This window comes from Pinus tabuliformis, chromosome J, assembly GCF_031772625.1.
Source record: "Pinus tabuliformis cultivar Carrire ecotype Pingquan chromosome J, CPIR1, whole genome shotgun sequence".
NCBI classification, from domain to species: domain Eukaryota; kingdom Viridiplantae; phylum Streptophyta; class Pinopsida; order Pinales; family Pinaceae; genus Pinus; species Pinus tabuliformis.
In genome coordinates this window covers 62,454,500-62,476,089 of record NC_142295.1, presented here as the reverse complement: position 1 = coordinate 62,476,089, position 21,590 = coordinate 62,454,500, and positions in this window count along the sequence as shown.

Below are 21,590 nucleotides of genomic sequence, written 5' to 3'. Positions count from 1 at the left end.
AAACTTCCCGTGAAGATTGTGGAAAATTCAACCGTCAGAATTGAGCGCCGTCTTCTCCAGGTAATCCACATCATCCTACTCTTCATTTTCAACTGTTTAGTTTTTTGTTTTAGTCCTTCATTTCATTTTTTGGGAAGGTTTTTAGGCGCAAAACCCGCGCGCGGGGGTCCGCAGGTTTACCATTGCGGACCCGCGGACCCTGACTTTTTCTCCATTAGGAAAACGCTCAGGGTCCGCACCTTCCGTGTAGACAAAGTGCAGACCCACGCACTGTGTCTAACTCGGAGGGTGCGTACCCCGCCGCAAGGGCTTTGAACCCAAAGATTCTAAAAAATGGACCAATCAAAATATTTTCTAGCAATTTAATTAATCTTTATACTTGATGCAGAGAGTACATCATGCTAGATTGGCGTGAACGAGAGCATGAGGACGTGGATGCTGCCGCATGGAATCATTAGCCTTCACTTGATGCCTTGAGGGCGTGCAGACTGTACAAATTCTGGCCATTCCTGGCATGAAGGCTCAGGTGGATTTCTTACAGTGGCTGGTTGACAGATGGAGCATACAGGACCAGTGCTTTTTCATTGGCGGCCACCAGCTCGAAATCGAGTCGGCGGACATTTATTTCTTGATTGGTTTGCCTAAGAGAGGCGAAGACTTGACTCTGCACAGGACTAGGCCAGGTGGCCAGTCTGTCGATAGCCTCCGGCTATATTACTGCAACAGCCAGGCTAGAGACAAAGGGATAGACATAAATACCATATCCCGTCCTGAACTCATGGTGATTGCGTTTACTGTCACCAGACTTTGTGGAGCTGCTGCATTACATATTGCCACTGGATCCCAGATGTGTATGGCAGTTGATTGCTTTCGAGGCACCATCTTCAACTGGTGCAATCCTGTGCTGGCCAATGTGAAAGGCCAACTGACCAGGGCCAAGAGCGGACGACTAAAGACCTTTGGTTATGGGGCTTTGGTCGTGTGTTTTGGCCTGGAGAGGGTTCCTATGCTGATCCCACAGCACCTTACTGTTGGAGCTGGGCTTCCTCGAGAGCCCAAACTGATGCGATGGGTCGCAGTCATGGCCCGTCACCCGGACGAGAGGACAGAGGTTGCTCGGTTCAAACCTGAGTATTTCCAATGGTTGGAAAATCAGGTCTTTTCCATTCAGGACTTCCCTTACGCTGGGATAGATTTTCATGGTGACCCAGACATGGCTCTTCCACCAGGAAAGTAGTGGGATGAGTCAGGTAAAATCCTTTTCAACTTTTTCCTGTTTTATTTTTTTTTATTTTTCCATCATCTCAAAACTGATAGTAAAAATTTCAAATGCAGATGTGGGTCCACAGCGACCAGCCGCTCTCCAGCCTTTCGAGAGGAGGCAACCAGTTGCACCCGCGCCAGCCCCACAGGACGAATCAGCAGAGGTTTTGGCCGAGTTGGAGGGTCATCTTGAGCGCTTGACAAGAGATATGCCTGAGACCACTATAGATGACATTCCTCATCGACTTCAGCGCTACGTGATTGGAGTCCTGGGACCTTTTAGGAGGTTCCTTTACAAGGTGGCCCGTGCAGTGGTTTCTTATAGAGATCATCACCAGTGATAGGATGATCGCCTATTGTGGGCACATGTGACATTTTGTTTTTTGTACTTATCATTTTTTCCAATCATAAGGTGTTTTTCAACCTATGATCGAGGACGATGTATTTTTTGACACACTCCTATATATATATCACTATTACCGGCTTATCTTGTAAATCATGTTATGGAATGGTTTTAAATTTACATGTATGATTATTGCAAATGTCTATTTAACATTCGAGAAGCAATTGCATCTGCTAATGTATTTAAAGACCTTGGAATATGCTGATATTCAATGTAATCAAACTCACGTTCCAAGAGACGCAGTCTCAAAAATAATCTTAATAACACTGGATTTCTAATGGCATACACTCTATTAAGCTGTAATACAACGAGTTCAGAATCTAACCTCACTATCAAACTCTGAAATTATCCCAAATGAAATCGATTTAGACAATAACTCAATCACTGCACTATACTCTGCAATGTTGTTTGTTGTTTGACCGAGGCTTACCCCATGCATAGAAACTAACTCGTCAGAGGGTGAATAGATAACCCAGGCTGTGGAAGGGATGTTCCGTTTATCACGACAAGCACCATCAGCAAATCCAATGTATGTTTGGAGAGGCATCGACATCTGCAATATCAAGAGTAAAACCAAGATAAGCAGGAATAATGACGGAAAAACACTCTCTAAGCTAAGCACACTTTTTAAACTAAAACACACTAGCTAGAAAGAAAAACTAACCTAACTAACAAATCTCCATACCCATTCTTTTAAGCATAATACCTCTTCAGGTAAAGACCATTTCTGGGTTTACCCAAAGAGTCCCCATCAAAGTCTACCAATTCATAAGCCCCTTTGGCTAGCTTTCGCTTGACAACATAGGGACCATGCCACATAGGAACGAATTTTCCAGCGCCTAATTTATCATTAGCTTGATCATAAACTAAGACTAGATCCCCTTCCGAAAAATTTCGAGGGGTCACATTTCGATCATACTGAGCTTTCATTCGTTTTGCGTGAGTCTCGATCGCCAATGCAGCATCACGTCGATTCTCATCTAATTGAGCCAAGTATAACAAACGCTTTTCCTCTTCGGAAGTGGCTGGAAGTAACTCGATGGCCATTTGCAGTGACGGGATTTCGCATTCAATGGGTAACACGGCTTCCAAACCATAGACTAGTTGGAAAGGAGTGAACCCTGTTGATGTTTTGACTGAGGTTCGGTACGCCCAAAGCGCTGAAAATAGCATGTTGTGCCAATTTGACCGATGAATCCCAATGATTCGTCGGATCATGATAACTAAAACTTTGTTGATGGATTCAACCAGACCATTCGCTTGTGGATAATAAGGGGTTGAACTATCGTGACATAAACCAAGCTGGCCTGTAAGTTCGGTCATCATAACGTTTCGAAAATGACGCCCATGATCAGTGATTATCGCTTGTGGGACACCAAACCTAGAAATTATATGATTGAACACAAAAATTGCAGCTGTTTTGCCGTCTGCCTCAAATGTAGGCATCGCCTCGGCCCACTTAGTAAAATAATCTACCGCAAGGATGATATACGCATGCCCCCCGGCCGAGTGAGGGTTACATGTAATAAAATCGATACCCCATTTGGCAAAAGGACCAATGGCAATTATAGGGTGGAGAGGAGCAGGTGGAGCGCGCATCTTACGATAAAAAATCTGGCAGTTGTGACATTTTCGGACCGCCGTAATACAATCTTTAAACAAGTTAGTCAAGGGATTAGCTCCTTCTCTTTTGGGATGCATGAACCACCTCAGAGCAAACAATCCACGCCAAAATTCCTTCTAGAAAACTCTAGAATTAACCCAAAGTGAGTTTTTTAAGATAAAACTTGCGCCTTTTGACTTTCACAGGGGTCCGCACCTACACCGTTAGGGACAGAGCGGGTAGGTACGCAACTTTTGTACACAGAAGGTGCGGGAACGCAGGTGATCATGAGAGAAAGTGCGGAACCAGAGTTACATTGATTTTTAATGTATTTCTCCCATTTCCAAAGCTTGATTTTAAGAGCTGAGGTCTTAGACTTGCTTAGGAGGATAGTACAAGTGATGATAGACCCATACTGACTGTAAATAATCATAGTGACGATATTTTTGTGTAACAGATTCTCAGATTTAGAAGGAACGATCCAAGGATCGTCATAAAAAATGGTGTCTGATGTAATCATATGAATGGTTGCAAATGAAGATGATGCGTTGATTGGAGGAAAAGGAAAAGTTCCCAGTAAACCGACATCTTTAACTAATCCTACTCCAACATCCTTATATGGGATAGTCGTTTTACCAACATGCTGAATACTCTCTGAAGAGGCTGGGTCGGATGAAAAGTAAGCCAGCTGGTCTATTGTTATGATCTTTCCATTATGTGGAAACTTTATTACTCGAAAGACCGATGAAACGACCGCTGTCATAGCGTAAGACCAACTTCGACCCAAGAGAAGGTTGTAATCTAGAGGGGCATCAACCACCTCCACATCTAGACTAACAGTTTTTCCTTCAACCCCTATAGGCAAATCCTGTAGAATGCCGAAAGGATGAAACCCACGGCTATCAAAGGCCTTAAGAATTGTCGGGGATTGATTTAGTGAAGGAGAACCAAGCGATCTCCAACACTGTATCGACATAATACATGTTGAGGCTCCCTCATCAATTACAGTCTGATGAATAGGCCTGTTTTTTATTATCATTGGGATCTGGAAAGCCATTTGATGAGGGAGACGCGGTGTACTATTTTCTAGATCGAAAATTATTAGGTTCAGGTCCTGAACGTCAACAGCTCCTATAGCCGACAAAAGTAATTTACGCTGTGCTGGACATGATTGCAGCACTTCCAAAGCCGACATTGCTGAGGGTGAAACAGCCAAATCCTCAACAATGTTATAGTTCTGAGCCGCTCTCGCATGTGGATTGAAAGCTGACTTTCAAAGTATACCCTTAGCGGGCGGTTTGATTACCAAGTCTGGATTAGGTTTCTCGATCTGTAGTGGATCGGAACCGGGAGCTGAGGTTGATGGATTAGAATGAGAAGATTCTGCTTCTTTACCATCAACAGGACTTTTACTGCCATAATCTTGCGATCGAGTCGCAATCCTTACATGGGACATCATCAATATGGGTTCTTCATTGGCACTCGAGGAAGAACCTATCATCTTACTGTCTTGACTTGGAAATGGATCCTTCAAGGCAGAAGGAGTTTGGGAACCTTTGAAAATCTTCGCAACCTCTGCACGATGAGGAAATTCTCTTGTGAAATGTTCTTCATCACAAATGAGACAAGGATAACGAGGTTTGCGCTTTTCATCATTGGATTCTGCCTTTTCAGGTTTCTCCTTTGAACTTTTATCCGTTTTATTCTTCTTCTTTCCTTTCTTCTTCCCACCGGATTTTGATTTAGCTGTAGATAACTCTACAACGTGAATATCGGTGGAAACTTCTGCAGAAGAATCTCCTGTTGGGGAATCAGGAAAGGTTATAATAGGAGAAGAATTCTTGGAGGATTTCTTCTTACCTTTAGTGTTAACCGTGCCAATCATACCGTCAACAGCATGAGATCCTGAAGGAGCTGCAGCGATTTGATTTGACTTGGGAAGATCGGGGATCTTTTCGTGTAACGTACCTCACTGAGTATAAACCAAGTCAAGGTACTGTGCTTGAGCAATGACTTGCTCCTCAGTAACCACTCCGGCTTTAGCAACATCTTCAGTGATCTTTGGCAACAAAGATTTTACAAACCACTCATCCAAGATTTGATCCAGAATAAATATCTTCACTAAACGACGTCGACGTCTCCACTCATGAATATGATCTGAAATGTACGTGGATGTTGACTATTTTAGTGAAGTTAACAATTCTGTGCCATTGTCATATCGGACTGGCAACTAGAAATGAGTTAAAAACGAGGTAGCTAACTGACCAAAATTATAAAAAGTACCTCGAGGTAACTCAATGTACCACTTGGCCGCGAGACCAATTAGAGTGCCCTGGAAAAGTATAAGACGGATCGAATCATCTGTGATGGAGTTAGACGCACACCAGAGGTGGTAAGTCATCACATGGTTCGACGGGTCCTCTCCTGATTTACCTTCGAACTTGGGAATGTCACTGGGCAACTTATTTGGCATTGCCGGCCAAAACGGAAGATAATTAATCAGATCGTTCGTTAGGCGCGACAAGTCTGGTAAGTCCAAAGTTGCAATAAATGGTAACTGCTGATTAGTATCCCTAAAACTCTGGGTCATGAGACCAGCCCCAGGAGGAGGATATCCGGGATAACTAGGAATAGGAATCACGTTCGGGATATTGTATCCTCCCAGAAAACCAGAATTAACCGGACTGTACTGGGGTGTTTGAGGTTTTTGATAAGTGTACCCAGGATACGGTTGATACTGATAAACTGGCTGCTGGACAGCAGGACCGAATTGGTACTATCCCTGGTACGGTTGATAGGTGAATTGTGGTTGACTTGTGACAACCGTACTTAAACCAGGTTGTCCTACAGGCATCTAAACGTAGTTTGAATCGTGGATCCAAACGGTGGTAAAGATGTCTGAGGAGTAGATACAGGAACAGTAGAAACCAGAGCTGTCGATACTCCAGAAGTAGGTGGGGTAGATTGAACATATGTTGCGGCAGTTGCAGCAGTCATTTGAGATGGAGTACGAGGCGCAGTAGGCCCAGACTGAGAAATTACCGAAGGTACAGAAGTTTGAATGTTAGACTGGACTGGTTGCTGGGGTGTACCAGAAACTAAGGGTTGTCCAGTTTGAGATGACAACTGTACACTTGGCTGCAACACCTGTTGGGTTTGCGATGGATCCCACACTATGTTCATTCTGGGGTACTGACCCATAACAGGTTGAGAATATTGAGGACCATAACCGGGTTGAGGGTAGGATTGATAATTGAAAGGTACATTTCCCGTTCCTTGAACATAAGATTGACCTTGGGGTGGTTGGAAACCTTGGTTCGAGTACTGACCTTGGGGTAGATACCCTTGAGGCACGTATTGATACTGGGGTTGACCTTGAGGTATAAATTGATACTGGGGTTGACCTTGGGGTACATATTGAGTCTGGGGTTGACCTTGAGGCACGTACTGTACCGTAGGTATGTACTGTCCTTGAGGTTGTCCCCCAGATGCAAATTGTGTACCTTGAGGTTGCCCCCCAGGCGTTAATTGAGGCTGTCCCCTAGGTGGTAACTGGCCACCTTGAGGTTGAGAATTGGGAATAGAACCTGACATCATAAGAATGTCTTCTACGCTCAATGGCTTTGTACGATTTCTTCCAGTTAATAACCCTTGCTCAATGGGTTGAGGAGATGCTCCTGAAAAAGTACCAGAAAGTGATTGATACCCAGAGGGAACAGAAGGACCGCCGTACAAAAAAGATTCAGGTGATTGAGTAAACATGGATGACTAACCTGACATATTTACGGGAGTATAAAAACGTCTAGGATGATAAGGAGCACGAGGTGGTGAAAAACTTAACCCTGGGTTTTCCAAATAATTAGTCAAAGAAAGATACCAAGTAATACTCCTAGGCGGACTATAAAAAATTGATTCACGCTCCCTTAGATCAAGAACAAGTTGATTTTTAGGGATAGGGATGCCTACTTCTTCTTCCGGAGAAAGTTCTTCAATAGCAATAAGTCTAGAAGGAAGATCTTGGGTAATTACTCTTTCTACCCTAGGTGAATCAGGACCACTAGAAGTTGGAGAGACGAACCCCGATGTTGGAGTAACAGGTTCAGATATCTTAGGTTCTTCACCTATATCACTAGTAGATGAAAAGCTACCAGCAAGTTCGGAAACTGAAATCGATTGCGGATCGTAACCTGTTACTAGAGTTTGGTAATCAGGATGTACAACCAATGAAGACTCTCCTTCTTCAGGTGACCCAACTTTACTACCACTAGGAGTTATGAGGACTTTCAAGCCTTCAAGCTGGCTCGGGACTTCTTCAGGAGGTTGGCCCCGAAGTCTACGGGACTTCCTCAATAAATCAGCCACGGTTACAAACTCAGGAGACTGGCCCCGAAGTCTACGGGACTGTCTTGGTAATTCAGCCACAGTTAAAAACTTTTAACTACTTCACACGCAAACAAAGTAAAATCTCAATGAAAAACACCTAAAGCCTCTAAAGAACCAAACAAATCTGAATCACTCGCCTAAAGAATCTAGAGATCAAACACACACAAACAGTAACTGTCCGGACCGAAAACACTAGTTGGTGATGAAATCCAACGTTGCAGAATTCAGTACAGAAATGGTGGTTGGAACAGTTACCCCGGCAACCTGCTTAATGAATAGACTAGACCAAGTTCCTCCACTTAACCGTCTTGAGTGAAATGAACCCCCCAGAAAATCCAAGTGAGTCTATCCGACGTCTGCTCCAGGTACAGTGGGATCTTCCCACCACTGTCACCTCAGGAAGAATCCTAAAGAATATGGCCACTAAGGTTACCAACTGAGACAAATACACCTGGGGGAACAGTCTACGATCCGATACACACGCAAGGGCAGAGTAGCAAGCTCAATCCCCTTGAAGGCTCCTTGACATAATCCAAGGTTTACCAACAAGTGACCCCAGGCTCCTCGACAATGGTTAATTCGAGGTTTACCATTTTTAATACGTGAATATATGGCGTCGTTCCCAATGAGGAAGGATTGATTCCCACACTGGTTCGGACACGATCTCGTGCTTCTCCTTTAAGAGGAGCTTTCCCAGAGCATAAATGCAACAATTGGGTTTCTTCCTACCACAAGATACAGCTACTTGTTTGTTTTTACTGTTTTGGAGAGTTAATTACTCTCCTACTCCAAGACACTAGCCTAAGCTAAGTTGGTGTATCAGAGCCCTAGAAATAAAATGTTACTAGGTGAATTTTACTTTAAGCGTTAATTTTAGTGGTTGTTGTTTAAGTCAAGAGGTGGCGGAGATGAAACTCGTAGTGTAAAGACTCGACTCGAAATCACTAAAAAGATGCACCTAAGATGATTTAAACAATCTTTTCTCTTCGATGAACTTCTAAACTAAGAAAGAGTTTGAGAATGCAAATACTTTGTAAACACAAATCTTTCTCAATTAAACAAATTTAAAGAAGAGCTTCTTCCTTTCCAAAGCACTCAAAACGAGACAACTAGTTATTTCACAAAAATTTCCCTTTTCTTTTCAAAGCACTCAATCACTACAAAAACAAACTTTTTCCAAAAGAGATTTTTTTTATATTTTGTAAATAAAACACTCAAAACTAATGAAAATGACTAACTTTGAGAGCTACAAACTATAAAAAGCTACTTGAGGTCAAAGCCTACTAAAAGTCTTTTTGAGGATGTTTTACTTAGCTAAATGTGAGCTAAGGACTAATTTATGCAGAATCACAATTAGTCAAAAAACAACCAATATTTCGTTTTCTTTTTTAAAAATGAAAATTCCAAACTTTCAAATACAAGTTTTTTGAAATTTTGAAATGAGAAAACACAAAACGGATTCCTCAACAAGGGGAGATTTCATAAATGGTCAGACTCATAAGGAGATTGGTAGACACCAAGGTAATCTGAGGTCCCTACAGCTTCTAAGCTCAGAGCCACTACACAACCAAAAATGAAAAACAAACCCAACAAGCAAAACTCCTAGGAATTCCACCTAAAACCCTAACACTAATGAAATTAAACCAAGGAAAGTTTTTGACAGGGAACAAGCAGGTCTGGGCAATGGCTAAAACCTATAAACAAATTCTAAACTGATAAAAAAGAGAAAAATTTAAAATTTCTCAAATTTTTGATAAGGTACGTAGGCAGCTTGTTTACACAGGTGCGTTCACGCTTTGTGTACAAAGAAAAAGTGCGTACAGGTACGCACTGTGCTTAACTCAGAGGGTGCGTACCTCTCCCAAAACTATGAAAAATAAAATCTGACTCAAAATTAACTAAATTCACCCAATCCCACAATCATCAAGTCAAAAACAGAAACAGAAAATACAATTTCTCAGGTCAAAGTATAAACAAGGAAAATAATCAAGTCCCCAGTGGAGTCGCCATTTTGTCACATGGAATGAGTCGATCTTGCGGACAAGATAGACCTTCCTAGAATCTAAAGACGACCTAATGACAAGCAAACCAACCAGACACTATCTTTCTCTAAATATGCTTTAATAAACAATAGCAAACAAGTGTTTTTAGGGCCTACCTTTGGTCCAACGCAAGCTTGTGGATGCCCTCGCTCCTTTGATCCAAATGAGCTCCTTTTCGCGAATATGCAAACACAAACAAGGCAAACAAATTAAATAGTGCCTGAAAAACCAATTGCATAAAACATATTTAACATGAAAGTCAAGGAGTCCATGAAACAAATAACATAAGATACTTGTTGAGAAAAATGAGTTTGATTGTATTAATTCAAAAGAAGAAGAACTTTACAACCTTTGCCTTGACGTTGTACAAGCTCCTCCCAGGGTCCAACAAGAAGTCTCCTCTACTTTGACAATTTTCACTCACTCCCCAATGAAGCCAAAAAAGGTATGTGATCTCTCCTCTTAAGCTCAACTAGGAAGTCTTAATTTCACCAACATTTACCCTCAAAATGTTCAGCTTCTAACCTCTCTAGTCCTCACCCCAATGCCTGTATTTATAGTGCAATGGAGGGAAGTTACTAGGTCCTCCTTCAAAGGGATAAAGCCCTCCTTCAAAGGGATAGCTCCTTTAGTCAAGGGATTAGCTCCTTCTCTTTTGGGATGCATGAACCACCTCAGAGCGAACAATCCACGTCAAAATTCCTTCTAGAAAACTATAGAATTAACCCAAAGTGAGTTTTTTAAGATAAAACTTGCGCCTTTTGACTTTCACAGGGGTCCACACCTACACCGTTAGGGACAGAGCGGGTAGGTATGCAGCTTTTGTACACGGAAGTTGCGGGACCGCAGGTGACCATGAGAGAAAGTGCGGAACCAGAGTTACATTGATTTTTAATGTCTTTCTCCCATTTCCAAAGCTTGATTTGAAGAGCTGAGGTCTTAGACTTGCTTAGGAGGACAGTACAAGTGATGATAGACCCATACTGACTGTAAATAATCATAGTGACGATATTTTTGTGTAACACACATCAACGATTTTAAAGGGTTGTTTGAAATCATCATTATAAGTTAAAATTCTAGCTTCTAAAAGAACATATTATACCAGGGCTCATCCTGATCCTCAGCTTGCTAAAATTGTTGATGATCCTGACAGAATTTTAAGAAAACCTAAAAAAGTAGAAAGTCTAGGAAGTATTAGTCAGTTAATCAAAGCAAATTCACTTCCTAAAGAGTTATCAAGCATACAGGATATTCAATTTGATTTATCATTTGAGCATTCTTTATTTTGTACCAAATCTGAAAGTTTAGTCTATGATACTATAATAGACCCCAATTTTAGTCAATTTATTAAATCAAAGAAGGATACTATACAACTTGATTTAGATCAACAAGTTCTAGATACTTTTGAAAAACTTGATGCGTTAAACTCAACTTTGATAAAGCATATAGATGAAGCCTATCTTCAACAGACAGTTGAATTAGCTGCCCTAACTGTTGCTACCCCTAAAAACTCTATAGTATCTTCAGAAACTGTAAATACAGCTTCATTCAGTACCACCTCACCTATAATATCCACCACAGTTCATTCCACAAAGCGATCTATACTTAAATTGCCTTTCCAACTTAACGTTTCAAGTTCATCTGCAAGCATTACAAGTTCATCTTCAAGCGCCACTACTTTACCTCCTAGTCAAACTAAAGCCTTAGCCATGGCAGAAATATATGCACCTTTACATTCTATGCCACAAGATTACCAGAGTAAAAATTTTCATTTTGATGTTACTGGTTAGTACACTGCTCAACAACATGTAAATAAAATGACAAATTATTTTAAGTTACATGAAGTTGATGAGGCTGATGTGCAAATGAGATTATTTGCACAAACACTAGCAGGAGATGTTAAAAAGTGGTTTAAATCTTTACCTGCTAAACATATTGCTGATTTAACTGCTTTCCACCAATTGTTCATAAATAGGTGGGAAAGAAAGAAAAATCCTCTCCAGATATTATCTAAATATGAGAACATTAGGAGATCTCCTAGTGAATCTGTTAAGGATTACTGTACTAGGTTTAAAAACATTTACAACGCAATTCTAGTGAATATCATACCTCCACCAGACTTGGCTCTGATTAAATTTCCAGATGGTTTTGATGCTGACATGTCCTATCAATTAAGAGAAAAAAACCCTGCAACTTTAGAAAAGATGCAGAGTGATGTAGTTAGTGTAGAAGCTAACTTACTGGTTAAAAGAGCTAGGATGAGGAATGAGAGGAGAGTTACCATTAAGGAAGAACCATCCAATTCATATGTTAAGATAGATAGTTTAGCTAAAAGTGTAGAAAGGCTAATGGATAGATTAGAGAATATGGAAAGAAAGCCTTAGTGGGAAAATCAACAAGGACCCCAAATTAGAAACCTTAACTTTAGGAAAAATCCTAATACTGGAAAATCAAGAGAAGTTGTACCCGATCAACAAATTAGATCACCTCTCCAGGAAAATTATGCTAAAAGTTCACAATAGCATGAAGAAGACTAGGACACCCAAATAAACTTGATGGGGGTAAACAATGAAGATGCCATTTTTCTTACCCAGGAAGAACAAGAATTATACATGTTACAACAATTACAATTAGAGTCTGGAGAGTCCTTTGACTACAAACAAGGCTATGAATCTTCTATCTACGAAGTTCATAAACAATATAGCCTTAGAAGCAGAAAGAACACAAAAGTTTCTACTAAGAAATCAGTCCAAACCCAAACTAAGAAAACAGTATAAGCTCATGTGACCAAAATTCTGCAAATTCTCCCTACAGGAACTTAGGAGGCTTCCAACCCAAAGATTGTAGATATAACATCAACTGCAACTCAAACTTCAACTACCACTCAAACTGTTCCAAACAAGAAAATTGAAAACAAATAAGTTGACATACAAACTGAGTTACCAATTGCTGATAAAGAAGACAAAAATACACAAACCACAATTGCTAAATATTAAGTCATTCAATTAGGCAAAACTCAATTGCCATTCATTATCAAAATTGAGATAGCAAAATTGAAAATACAAGTTCCTTTAACAGAGCCGGTGAAAAATGAATCATACAAAGCACAAATTACTGAAACTCTAAACATAGGAGAAGGCGAAGATGTTATAAACCTTAATGATGATCAACCTACGTTATTATTCAGTTCAAAAGTAAATGGAAAACATCAACAAGGGGGTGTCCCTCCATTATATATTAGCTTAAATGTTCATGATAAAATCTTACATAATGTTATGTTGGATTCCAGAGCATCTCATAACCTAATGCCTAAAGAAGTCATGGAAATATTAAACTTATACATCACGAGACCCTACAAGGACCTGTTTTCCTTTGATTCTAGTCAAGTCAAATGCCTTGGCCTGATAAAATATCTATGTGTAACTCTAGTCTAGTGCCCAACAAAGAGTATTGTTATGGACATAGTAGTTGCTGATATCCCTCCCAAATATGATATGTTGTTATCTCGCTCATGGGGAGAAAAATTACAAGGGTCACTGCAATTAGACATGTCATATGCTACCATTTATGTATTTCGTCAACAAAGAAAGATTTACAGAGAAACCTTGATAAAATTCATGGTAAGTAGTTAAGAAATACCACAAAATTACCCTATTTATTGCATGCATGCCGATCTGGACTCATTTATCTTATATAATTTAGACAATGACAAAGATAAAATCATAGTTGTAGAAGAAAAACACAAAGAAATTGATAGTGAAAACATAACACATGAATCTCTGTGGCATTTAAATTTTGATGGCTCTGTAAATATATTAGGAGCAGGAGCTGGAGTATGGTTCTACAATTTAGAAAACAAACATTCTGAAGGACATGCTTTCAGATTAAATTTCAAATGCACTAACAACATGGAAGAATATGAAGCATTAGTGTTAGGCCTTCAAATCGTAAGAAAAATTGGAGCTAAAAGAGTTTCCATCATGGGAGACTCGGAACTTATTATAAAACAAGTCAAGGGAGAGTACATTACTAATAACCCTAGACTTAGCTGTTACATAGAAACCATTCTAGACTTGATAAATTGTTTCCTTAAGACTGACTTTGTTGTCATTCCAAGAAAGCAAAACATGCAAGCTCATAGCTTAGCCACTTTTTCCAGCACATGTAAGTTACCCTTCCAGCCAAATCATTAGTACACAACTGAGGTAAGACATAGACCAACCATACCTGATAATTTAAAGTATTGGTAAAGTTTTTCACATGACAATCAAATTCGTGATTTTATGATTTCTGAAGGAGAATTTCAAAATGGTAATATAGAAACTAACTATACATAAGATTATACCATAAATAATGAAATAGATGTAAATAAGATAGAACTAACTAAATTCACTAAACTAGAAATAGAACAACTAGAAATAGTAGAAATTGAGGAATTAATCAATGATGAATCAAAAGTTTTAAACCTCAAAGACAATTTTTTGCCTAAGGGATTAGCCCCACTAGAAGACCTCTTTAGCTCCAATGATGTCGCTAGAAAACCTAAAATGGAGCCTCTAAGGTCATATATAGGAATGCAACATAGGAACAAATGAAAATCCTAAGCTTATCAAGATATCTAAGACATTGCCCCCAGCTGAAAAGCTGAAGTATATTAGCTTGTTTAAATAATTCCAAGACATCTTTGCCTAGAGTTATGAAGACCTCAAGTCTTATGATACCAACATTATCTAGCATAAGATACCAATTAAAGAAAATCAGGAGCCCTTTAAACAAAAACTGAGAATTAACCCTGTTCTTATGCCATAAATAGAGAAAGAAGTTAAAAGGATGTACGATGCTCAGATCATAGCACCCATCAGATATTATGATTGGGTCTCTAATTTAGTCCCCACTAGAAAGAAAACAGGAGAAATCAGACTCTGTATTGATTTCAGAAACTTGAACAAAGTATCACTGAAGGATAACTATCCCATCCCTAAAATGGATCACATTGTTTATAGGGTAGTAGGGTCATCAAGAATTTCATTACTTGATGGATTTTCTGGATACAATCAAATCCTAGTCCAACCCGAAGATCAAGCAAAGACTGCGTTCACCACTCCCTAGGGAACTTTCATGTCTTGAAAATTCCCTTTGGATTGATGAATGTTGGAGCAACATTCCAAAGAGCTATGGGCATAGCCTTTGCGAAGGAAATCCACAAATTTTTAGTCATCTACCTAGATGATATCACAGTGTTTTCCAAGTCAGATAATGAACATCTAGATCATCTAAGAATAGTATTCATAAAATGCAGAAAGTTTGGCATATCCTTAAATCCTAAAAAATCACTTTTTGGATTAGAAGAAGGAAAACTCCTGGGACACATAATTTCAAAAGAGGGCATTAGAATTGATCTAGCTAGAATAGAAGCAATCCTAAACATCAGTCATCCTAGGAACATTAAATAATTAAAAACATTCTTAGGTAAAATAAATTTTCTTATAAGATTCATTTCTAACTTAGCAGAACTAATTAGAGATTTGAATAACATGTTAAAAAAGGATTCAACACTTAAGTGGATGGTAGAGGCTAAACAGTCTTTTGAAGCAATCAAAGAAGCCCTTACTAAAATGCCTATCCTCGTAAGTCCTAATTTTAATAGAGATTCCATAATTTTTTCATTTGCTTTAGAGAACACAATTGCAACAGTCTTGTTGCAAAAGAATGATGAGGGTTATGAAAAACTCATCGCTTTCTTCAGTAAAAATTTAAGAGATGCTACACTAAAGTATAATATAATGGAAAAAAAATCTCTTGCTTTAGTGAAATCCATAAAAGATTTCAGAGTATATATTCTATACTCTCACATAATAGCATATGTTCCAAACTCAGTGGTAAAGGACATTCTAACTCAGAATGGGCCTGATGGAAAAAGAGGCAAATGGATTGCCACCATACTAGAATATGACATTGAGATCAAGCCTACAAAATTTATTAAAGGCCAAGGTTTAGCCAAACTCATGGCTGAATCAAACTGTCGAGCCTTAGACATAAATTCCATTGTTGCCATAGATGATCAGGAAGAGATGGTGACTCCACAAATCAGTGAAACTTTCATAGATTCACCTTGGTATGCAGACATTATATTTGTTTTACTCAACCTACAAGCTCCTCCTGGTTTATCTAGAACTAAAAGTAGATTCCTAAAAATGAAAGCAACAAAATATTGTATCTTAGACAATGTTTTATTTTGGAAAGATCATGGTGGCATCCTGTTAAATTGTTTATTAAAAGATGAAGCTGACAAAGTCATGCAGGAATTTCATGCAGGAGATTGTGGGGGACACCTATACTGGAAAACAACTATTGATAAGATTTTGAGGGTAGGTTTTTATTGGCCCACCCTTTTTGCAGATGTCAGAAAATATGTGACCTCCTGTCACAAATGCCAAATATTTGAAGGGAAGAATAAAATCTTACAATTACCCCTCAAACCTATCTCAGTAGAACCAAATGACATCGGAAGGAGGATAAACCAAGCAATTCATTTGCAGCAAACTAGGGAAGAAGTTTATATCAAATCCCAAGTAATTCAAGAAGATCTTTGATAATAAAACTAAAGCAGAGGATTTATTCATAGGTGATCAAGTACTAAAATGGGATTCCAAAAGGGAAGACAAAGGAAAACAAGGGAATTTTGACTTTCTCTAGAAAGGCCCATATATTATTTATGGTTACAAAGGCAAAAATGCATTTTTCTTGAAAGAATTAGATGGGATAGACTTACAAAGTGGACCAATCAATGGTCGAATGCTGAAGCACTATTTTTCACCATAATAATAAGTAGTTCATTTGTTCTATTTTACCCACTTTAAATACCATAGCAAAGTTTATATTGGAGTGGATGATTATCTTGTAAATTTGAAGCCTGAAGAGGAAATATTAAGCTTTAAAAGATATGACATTATATGTTTGAATAAAGGAGATCACCGAAAGCAGTTCCAGGTAAATCACAGTCAAGGTTCCAAGGCCACTAATCAGAAAGTTCTTGACATCTCACATGGTGATGCCATCCCCAAGTGGAGCCATTGTTAGGTTCCTATAATAATAGGGATCATAATTTTGAATTGACTATGTTAAGTCTTGTAATATTGTACATACCTTTGATTTTTTTTTTGCAAATGTTTTTCATATTAAATAATGAAAATAGGGTATTTCCTAAAAGAATAATCAAAGGACCAAAAGAAAGAAAGATAAAAAAGATATAAAATATGAACCCCACGAAAAGAAACAAAAAGAAATTCTATAATTGTTGCACATTCAAATTCCACTACTCTTAGTTTACTTTTATTTTGCAAATAAAAATGTGTGCAGCTTGTCCAAAATGCCACAATTCATGATGATCATATAGTTTAAGCTTGATTATTCATGCTTTTAAATTTCATGTCATGATAGTTAGTGAATAAATATCTGACCAAACCATTTAATCTTGGCAGATCATTAGTTAGGTAGAGAATAAAAATGAGCTCATAAGTTTAATCTGAGCCATTGGAAGACATAAGGTTAGAAATAAGTTAGTTTTCTTATCAAAAGAAAATAAAAGGGTTAGCAAGCTCAAATGCACCCAATAAAGGAAAGAAAAAATGTTAGAATAAATTGAAGGGTAGGTAGAATACTTTCCAAAAAATCATAAGCATTATTATGTTTATCAAAAAAATATCATTTTAACCCTTCCCATGTGAAAATTCCTCTTCCTTTGTTTAAAATCCCTTTCCTATGTGAGAACTATTTCCCCTTGCTAAAATCCATTCCCCTTTGAAAAAATCCCTTTCCCCTTATCCTAACCCATTTCCCCACTTTATACTAAAATCCCTTTATATATATATAATACGCAACCCCACTTCATATCCTTCCACACACATAATACCCCCATGTAAAGTCCTGCCCCCACATCTTTAAAAAACCCCTGTCCATCGCCCGATCTTTGATAAAATCCAACGGTCCACATGCATTATCACATCCCCCAATGTCCGATGTTTAAAACTAATAGGGGGTTGCGAAATGGGTGATTCACCCACCCCCTCCCCTGCCACGTGTCATCACTACATCTCATCGCATCCCCCCAGTCCCAAACCACCATACCACCTTTCGCGGTGCGATAATCCACCAAACCGCTTCCAAAGGTTATGCGATAAACCACCCATGTGCTAAATCACCCACGTCATAAACCACCATGGTATTGCACGTTAAACCGCCAATTCCCAAAGAAAATACAAAAAACCCCCAATATTTCATTATTTCACTATTGCTGTTGAATTGAGGAAAAAGACCCAAAGACCTCGCTAACTGGAATTTCAGCCCCTGTTGCCACCTGCACCCTACCACAGGTAATCCTCAGTGCTCTTCTCCATTAATTAGATATATAAATTGATAAAAGAATAAAATTTAATGGCTTCCTAGAGCGTTCACAGTGTAAACCCTCTTCAACCTCCAGTGTTAGATGTCGAACACATTCCCTTGGCCGATAAAGACTTTAAAATCATTGATACTGTGACAGATTCCAACCTTTTGGAGCTCCATTTCTCAAGCCATGACAAATTCATTGACCAGGTAGATGATATCCATCTTTGGGATTTAGATTTTCCTAAATACATATTCCCACAGACCTTTCAATTCTCTGAAATTATTAGACTCTGTCAGATCAAGTGTTTGCCTAATGAAAGAGCTTTAGTCGCCCCAAACCAAGAAATCATTTTCACAATCACTGCTCAATCCATCAATCATATGCTACAGATCAAACCACAGCCTAATGAAGTGCCAATATCCATTGAAACCCTTATTGAACTCTACTTGAAGCTCGACTTTCCCAAAAGATTCCAAATATTCCAGACTTTCCTTCCACCATCAGTAGAAACCCCAAAAAATAATCCTCCATACCCAACATCCATTTTTCAGAGAGAACCAGACAAATTGTTACCATGCTTTCATGTATTTTAGGGTATTTCACTGATGAATATGTGGACACATCTATCCTTGGTTTCCTATCCATATTTTTCCCAGGTCAGCCTCCAGCTTCCACCTTCAATTTTTCCCAATACCTAGCAGATGTGATCCATGATCAGCTAGTCAAGCTGCCAGAGGAAGGAGTGTTCAAACACTCCTCAATTTTGTTCCATATGTTTTTATATTTACAATCAGAAAGGTTTGTAGTTAGCCTCCAAAAATGGAACACAGAGGGTAATCCCCAATCTGTTGTCTTTTGGAAATCCTTGATCAGAAAGGGTTCCATAGAATCCATCTATAAATACTTCATTGATTCATTTGTTTATCCAATCTTTAATATGCTAAGTTGTAGCATTCAACCTAGAATCAGTGAAGAGATAAAGAAGGTCTTACAATTGTCAGATCAAAGTAAAACAAGAGACTGGTATTGATACCAAAATAATATAGAGATCAAAGTGTACAGAAGCCAACTAGTTCCATACAAGCTTCCCAAATACCTTCCAATGAGGATATTTTCTTTGGAATACATCAGACAAATCTTGAATTATGATGTGATCCATTTCCTTTCAGCTAAAAAGAAGACCCAATTCAAGATTAAAAACCAAATAGGCCTTTTATATGCAACAATAGAAATGTTGGAAAGGAAGCAAACAAATGTTTACAAGATTTCAAGTTCAACAACAGTTTCAAATGGCCTTATGACCCTTTGGGTATCATAAGAGATAAATTCAAATTGACCCCTTTCATTCATGAGTCAAAACCTAAAATTGAAAAGTATTCCAACCAGTTAGAGTGGTTGGAAAACACTCTACAGGAGGTGGATGAGAAAATTGATACTAGTTCCATCCTGCTTACTCTAGACTTATAGGATAGAAATTCAAAAAGGGCTAGAGAAGAAGGATCCTACTCATTAGAAACTACTTCTGATACTAAATTCAAGCTTGTGAGTAGAAATAAAACCAAGCTAAATCCAGTAATAGAGCAGGAAAAGACAATTGAAACATAAAAAGAGATTATTATCAGGGGTGATGCACCCTCAACACATATAGAAGAAACACCTCTGCCATCATCTTCCAGTACACAAATCATTCAAAATTAGAATAATGCAGAAGTTTCATCATCTAACAAACCAGTTGAGAAAGAGAAAGATATCATGGAGAAGTACAAAGAGATTAAAATCATAAATGAAGCATTAAAGGCTACTATATGTACACAATATTGGAAGCAAAATCCCAGTGATCAAAGTAGGTTTCTTTCATATTTTGACCTCAAAACAAGGAAAATGAAGATGACCTTCCTACAGCTAGAAATAAAGGCTCTAAAAACTTCAATAGATTATAAGAAAATAGCCTTTGAAGTTCATGCCAAGGATATTCATCGAATCGACCAAATTGAATTTCATAAGTAGGTAGGAGAGATGTTATATTCGACCATGACACATAAAGCTCTAAGTGTCCAAAAATTGCAAAATTCTCTAGAACATATACAATCACAGTTAAAACTGGAAAGAGCCTCATCACAAGAAAACGATAATAGGATTAGGTCACTGGAATATTTGGTAATTGAAATTGGCTATAATCCAACCTACATCAAGGAAGCAGAAGAACTTATAAAAAATAAAAATGCAGACATAGTTGCACTGAAGAAACAACTAAAGCTACCTATTGTAGCATCCATTGTTATTTAAGTTTTATTTTCAGTTTTAATACAAAATGAAAGAAAAACCAAATATTATGTTATAACGGAAATAAAAAGAAATGTGAATATTTGAAAGAAATGGTTGATTTTATATTATTAATGGCTTTTGAAAGTGTTAAACCCCTGAGAAGATCTAAGCCATCTGATCAATAGGCCACAGAGCCGACGACAATCGCGTGGGTAACTAGAATGAAGTTTATTTCGGAAATAAGATGCGATGGTGTATGAAATACAATTTAATTCACTGAAGTATGGGCCAATCGTAGCCATCCATCGAAAGAGATAGGATCCGACGAATATCGGGTCGAAAAGTAATCAGGTTTTACCTTTAAAATCAGACTCGATAAATCATTAACTGGCAATTTTATTTCCTATCGAGTCCATGTGGGAGTCAAAGCGGTGTTGAAAAAATGGACGTGATAGGTTTATGAACCAAAGTTGTAATTCTTTGAGTTCTGTGGTAACCAAAGGTTTGCCATATTATAAAGGTCATGCAGGTTCAAGAGGTGCTATTAAGCGATAGCTTGATAAGTACATTGAGGTGTGCTATGGGGAAGCAATGAGCATGAAGATTAATTAAATCTCAATCCCCACAGTTGACTGTGACATTATGGTTGACCGCAATGTGTGGCCTGAAATTACTGTGGGGGTTCAACCTCGTTGAAGCTAACATACATTCTTTACCCCTGTGGTGAGCTCCCAAAGCTTTCCGCCCCATGTCACTCATTCCACATCTTCCACTGCTTTCATCTGTTAATTTCCCACGTCACTCACCATACCTCGCCACTTCATCCACTATTCTATTAAGGCTCAAGCTATAGATTCTAACAACGAGCAACAATCTCCCATCATTCTCTGATTTCTATTACTTCTTATTATCTTGTTTTCTTGAAATGAATGAGGTATTTTTACCCTCAAATGTAATATTTTGTAATGATCTTTACTTCAAATCAGTTAGAGGATAGTTAGGTATTTTGACTGCTTTGGGTGGTTATTAACTATCCTATGATGTATAAAGAGGCAAGATTATATGAAAAAAAGGGGTTCGAACTTTGGAGAACCTGGAGACTAGGCCACTGTATTCTTGATAAAACTGTTGATTAATGAAAGAATCAGAAGTTTTCCACACATTGTTGGGTATAATTTTGACTTATCTGTTATGTGTCATAAAATGTTTTCTTCCTTTAAGTATGCTAATGAATCTGCAGAT